At 50.3% G+C, this 6,109-nt stretch overlaps 2 non-coding genes and 1 pseudogene across 2 annotated transcripts; all 3 read right to left on the bottom strand.

Moving 5' to 3' along the window:
* Positions 1-1,310: 1,310 nt before the first annotated feature.
* TRNAD-GUC lies at positions 1,311-1,382 on the bottom strand. Its single transcript has one exon. It is a non-coding gene; the product is annotated as a tRNA-Asp (tRNA).
* A 467-nt stretch (positions 1,383-1,849) lies between these two features.
* On the bottom strand, positions 1,850-1,922 carry TRNAF-GAA. The gene has a single exon. It is a non-coding gene; the product is annotated as a tRNA-Phe (tRNA).
* A 3,478-nt stretch (positions 1,923-5,400) lies between these two features.
* Positions 5,401-6,109, bottom strand: part of LOC116555071 — a 1,334-nt pseudogene continuing 625 nt past the window's right edge.

Here is a 6,109-nt window from a genome sequence, read left to right on the forward strand (position 1 = left end):
CCCCCTCCCCCCCTCCCCCTCCTCCCTCTCCCCCCTCCCTCTCCCCCCTCCCTCTCCCTCCTCCCTCCCCCTCTCCCTCCTCCCTCTCCCTCTCCCTACTCTCTCTCCCTCCTCCCTCCCCCCTCCCTCCTCCCTCCTCCTTCTCCCTCCTCCCTCCTCCCTCCTCCCTCTCCCTCTCCCTCTCCCTCTCCCTCTCCCTCTCCCTCTCCCTTTCCCGTGGGTGCTCCTGCCACACCAGCCTCCTCACTGTTTCTTTCCAGGGCCTTGGCACTTCCTGCTCCCTCTGCCTAGAATGCTGTTCCCAGCTCTTCTTATGATTGGCTCTTTCTCATTGTCCAGGTCCTGGTTCAAATGCCACCTCCTCAAAAGGGCTTCTCTGCCCACCTCTGTTTGTTTGTTTTTTGAGACAGAGTCCAGCACTATCATCACCCATGCTGGGGTGCAATGTCGCAATCTCGGCTCACTGCAACCTCTGCCTCCCGGGTTGATGGGATTCTCCTGTCTCCACCTCCCGAGTATTACAGGCACACACCACCACATCCGGCTAATTTTTTGCACTTTTTTTTTTTAGTAGAGATGGGGTTTCACAATATTGGCCAGACTAGTCTCGAACTCCTGACCTTGTGATCCGCCTCCCAAGCTGCTGGGATTACAGGCGTGAGCCACCGCACCCAGCCTTGACCTCTCTAAAGGAGCCTATGAATCCCACTCCCTATCCCATGCCTCTGGTTTGCCTGTTTTTATCTTCATGACAGTTACCCATTTTATCCTATTTGTTCAATGCTAGGTCCTTCACTAGGTGGTAATCTCAACAGGGCAGCACCTTCTCTGTCTTGGTGCCTAGAACAGTGCCTGGCACACAATAGGTACTCAGTAAATATTTGTGAAATGAATATGAAAAGTTAATAAAGATAAGCGTCTGGGAAAGGTGATTGCTGTACTCAGGAAGCTGAGTCTGCACGGCGTAAAGACAAGAAAACGTCTCAAATCTGTCAACAGTTTCCAAGGGCCCTGACTTGGGGCTGGAGCAAACCCTAAGGTGGAAGCAGAAGGAGCAGCTCCTGGCCTCAGAAGTTGATCATCTTATTCTGAGAAACCGTTACATAAACCAAACAGTTTGCAGCAGGGGTGCAAGAAATGGATGAACACTTCTGCATGTGAGCACTGCCTTTTTCTTGCTTTCCTGTGTCTGTGTGACATGCAGCAAAGCCACAGACAACCACAGAACTACAGTCCCGTTCACTTGCTGGGTTTATTCTTCTAGGAAGGATGAAGAAAAATACAAATGAACACTAAAAGGTGTTATCAGCCTCCCCGTCGGGGAATCGAACCCCGGTCTCCCGCGTGACAGGCGGGGATACTCACCACTATACTAACGAGGACCGCTCTTGATGGAATCATTTCAAGGGACTCCCTTAAGGTAAATGTAGTTTTCGCTAAACAACATGTTTCAGAGAATTAAATATCCTGTATTTCCCACAAAACAACTAGTCCAACTTGACTTCATGCCATTTTAAGGCGATCATCTCCTGCTCGGTCTTCGATTTTGCTGTGAGAGTTCAGAAAACAGACATTAAAAAACAGGAAAAAAAATGAACAGACAGGCATCAACAAACATGAACAGAGGTTAGAGAATGCGAATCTGAGACACCATGGAGGTGAAGATGGGAAAAACTTGACCCTATCTGATTTACCCAAACTGGGAGTGGTGGGGAAATTTCCTTTCCCTCCGGCTCCTCGGGGCTTTCTTAAATATAAAAAGCGAAAGCTCTTGATTAATTGGAAAAAATCGGCTTCATTTATGCACTTCCTTTTTCTCTTTGGCCTAGGAAGAAAGGAAAAGTAGGACTGCCGAAACCCGGGATCGAACCAGGGACCTTTAGATCTTCAGTCTAACGCTCTCCCAACTGAGCTATTTCGGCAGCTGCCTTGGCTAAGTGGCGCTTTTATCCTCCTGGTCGTTTTGACGGCCCCAGGTCTGCCCGGCTGGAGCTGAAGCTGGGAATGCAGGATCACCAGGGCCCGCGTGCGGTGGCCTCTTTGTCTGCCAAGGCCACCACCTCCGAGAAGCCTTCTCTGATCACATATCCTGGCAAGACCCAGCCCTTACTGTTTATTGTTAGCTTTATCGTTCTCCTTGTTGACTGACTGACCTACTGAATGAATGAATGAATGAATCCTACCAAGCTCAGAGCTCGGCTTTCTCAAGCGCCCTTCTCTGCACAAAGGAAAAAGGTCACCCCCTGGGCGCAGCTTGAGGTGTGCCAGGGATGCCAAGCCCGCCAGGGCCTGCGGGAGGACGCGTCGTCTGGAACGCAGTGTTCCTCGGGCCAGAAGTGACTCAGATCCGGCCTCCCAGCGCGGCCTCCATGCCTGTGCGCACCTGCTCAGCTTCCCAGCAGGAAGACGTCAACAGGTCGGCAACCAGGCTGGGCTCTTCCCTTTGGGAAGTGGGCGGTGGGACGGTGTGGCTGCCATCCGGGAGAGAATGAGGAAGTGCAGAGGTGCCTCATGACCTGAAGTCATTCAATAAGTGTTCGCCGAGCACTTAGTGACGGTTTGACCCATCAACGAATACAATCACAGGCAAGCTGTGGTGGCTTACGCTAGAATCCCGGAGATTTGGGAGTCTTCCTCTTCTGCCTGGAATTTAGTAATCCCAGGCAGAAGAAGAATCGCTTGTAGGCAGGGGCTCGAGACCAGCCTAGGCAAAATAGTGAGCTCCCCATCTCTACCCCCACCCCCCGGGCCAAAAAAAGCCAAATACACTGACAAAATAAGTCCATACAATAGAAAACGCTAAGGAGAAAAATAAATACCTGCACCGTGAGGGTAGCAAGAGAAGGGAAGATCTAACAAGATTGAAGAGCCAGCCATGGGAAGGCCTGGAGGAAGAGCATCCCAGGTGGAAAGAACAGCTAGTCCAAAGGTCCTGAGGTTGAAACGAGCTTGGCTTGTTGGAGGGACAGAAAGAAGTCATGATGGAAGAGGTGGAGGGGAGGAAGGGAGGGGGAAGGGGCAAGGTCTGACTGGTGGGCAGAGACCAGATCTTGCCATCTTTGGAGGCCTAGGAGAGGAGTCTGGATGCTCTGGGCCTTGGAAAGCCCTGGGGGAGTGAGATGATTGACATCTACAAAGTCACCCCGGCAGGAAGTCCTCGAGGAGGCAGTTGGAGGTGTTATGAAGGGACGAATTTGAGACAGGCTTCGGAAGGAGGGTGGGAGGATTTGATGGATTTCATATAGGGAATGGGGAAAGGAAGGGGTGAAGGGTGACGCCCAGCAGCTGTCTGGGCTACTGGATGGATGCTGGACTCTCTTGCCTGAGGGCAGGTGCCTCAGGGTGAGTAAGGAAATCCAGCCTTCTGTCACAGGCATGTTACGTTTTGACATGCCCATTAGACTTCCAAATGGAAGCACTGGGTCAGCCAATTTCCTGAACTTCCTGGAGCATCTCAGAGTCCCCTTAAGGGTCCTCAAACTTGGTGTCATGGGCTGAATTCTATCCCTCCAAAATGTGTATGTTGAAGCCCTAACACCCAATTCCTCAGAATGTCACCATATTTGGAGACAGGGCCTTTAAAAATGTGATTAGGCCAGGCGTAGTGGCTCACACCTGTAATACAAGCACTTTGGAGGCCAAGGCGGGGAGATCACCTGAGGTCGGGAGTTCAAGACCAGCCTGACCAACATGGTGAAACCCCGTCTTAAAAAATAATAATAATAATAATAATAAAATAAAAATAAATAAAAATGTGATTAAGCTGAAATGAGGTCATTAGCGGAAGCCCTAATCCACTATGACTGGTGTCCTGGTGAGAGGAGGAGATTATAATTGGGACACACACACACGCGCAGGAGGACCGCCATGTGAGGACATGGGGGCGGGGGCGTGGGTGGAGAGGCAGCCATTTGAAAGCCCTGGAGAAACCAAGCCTGCCAGCACCTAGGTCTTAGACTTCCAGCCTCCAAAAAAGTGAAAAAATACATTTCTGTATCTCTAGCCCCTCAGCCTATGATATTTTGTTATGGCAGCCTGGGGAGACTAATACATCTTCCATCCTGACACTCACCTTGGCTGGATTTTCCGGAAGAGTGGAAAGATTTCACATTGCTTCCCTTCTGAGATTCTTCACTCCCTTCCTGTGAAGACTAGAGCCCCTTCTGAAGATCTCTCTGCATAAGTATGGCAAATGGCCTTTGGGGAGCCCAGCATTGTGTATTCATTTCTGACATGGGTATCAGGTCTGGCTAGATCCAGCTCCAGATAGCTAGGCCAGCAATGCAGCACATCCAGCTCTGAGCCTGTGAGAGAAGGAGTGGGCTTTAGCATCCATCTGGATTTTTAGTTTATAGCAATCTCAAAGCAAGATGTGTGTTCTGAAAATGTGTGTTGCTAAAGAAATTGAGGAGGGAAAACTGGAGTCTCATGATAATTGTTAATTTTTTTTTTTTTAAAGTTAAAAATTACTTAATTTTTTATTTCTGGTACCACTACCACAATTTACAGGGCAATATACCTGATGTAATGAAAAGGAAAAGAAAAAGACAAAGCTACAACAGATAAAAGACCTCAGGAACGTACATCAAATTGACACCACATTGCATTAATCACTAGCTGCACTTTCGCAGACTGTGGCTATGGCAGTCCTGAACAAGAAGGGTTTGCTGTTCAAGCTGCAGTAACTTTTCTGACTGTGGATCATCGCTCCTTCTGTGGCAGATTTTTACAGTTCCTCTGATGCATTTGGGACGACTGTCTCATAGTCACCTGCAGCTTTCCTGACAGCTCCTCGCTCTCTCTCCTGCTAAGAACTGTAGCCCTTGTCTGCTGTTTTTAGAACCTTCTGCTACCACATCCACCACTTCCACTACCAGATCCATAACCACCGCCATAGGGACTGCCGGAGCGTCTTCCACCAAAACTGCCCCCTTTTATGGGTCCATAATTTGATTGCTGTTGTCCACTATAATTTCCAAAATCATTATAGTTCCCACCGCAGCCATAGTTCCCACCACCACCGCCATAGTTCCCACCGCCGCCGCCATAGTTCCCACCGCCGCCGCCATAGTTCCCACCGCCGCCGCCATAGTTCCCACCGCCGCCGCCATAGTTCCCACCGCCACCGCCATAGTTCCCACCACCACCACAGTTCCCACCACCACCGCCATAGTTCCCACCGCCACCATAGTTCCCACCACAGCCACCATAGTTCCCACCGCCGCCATAGTTCCCACCACCGCCGCCATAGTTCCCACCACCGCCGCCATAGTTCCCACCGCCTCCATAGTTCCCACCGCCGCCATAGTTCCCACCACCACCACCATAGTTCCCACCACCGCTGCCGCCATAGTTCCCAGCACCGCTGCCATAGTTCCGACGGCCGCCATAGTTCCCACCGCCGCCACCATAGTTCCCACTGCCAAAATTTCCTCCTTCATTGTAACCATCATACCCTCCACCACCGCCACCATATCCACCACCTTGGTTTCCATATCCTGGCCCGCCAGCACCACAGCCCCCTCTACTACTATAACCGGGACCATTGCCATGGTTACCCCCATCACCAGATCCATTATGTCCACCATCCTCCATTATGTCCACTCCTCCATAACTACCTCTGCTGCCACCACCTCCACCACCACAATCTCCTCTTCCACCAAAGTTTCCACCGTGGCCAAAATTACCTCCACAACCTCCAAAGTTTCCTCCACAACCCATAAAATTGCCAGATCCGGGAGTTGGGGAGAGATAGCATGGGGAGAAATGCCAGATATAGGTGAAGGGGAGGAAGGCAGCAAATCACGCTGCCACGTGTGTACCTATGCAACAGTCTTGCATGTTCTTCACATGTGCCCCAAAACCTATAATGCAATAAAAAAATTTTATCGTAGATACAAATGTCACATGTTTTCTAGAAAAAAATATTAAAGATAACTTAATGAAAAAAAAATTGCCAGATCCACCTCCATGGCCTCTCTGTGATCCAGCAGGCTGCATCTCTTGTTTAGAAAGGGCCTTTTTCACTTCACAATTATGCCCATTAATAGTGTGGTATTTCTGCCGGGCGCGGTGGCTCAAGCCTGTAATCCCAGCACTTTGGGAGGCC

Source organism: Sapajus apella, unplaced genomic scaffold (assembly GCF_009761245.1).
Source record: "Sapajus apella isolate SASKATOON/1434 unplaced genomic scaffold, GSC_monkey_1.0 scaffold2, whole genome shotgun sequence".
Classification (NCBI taxonomy): Eukaryota; Metazoa; Chordata; class Mammalia; order Primates; family Cebidae; genus Sapajus; species Sapajus apella.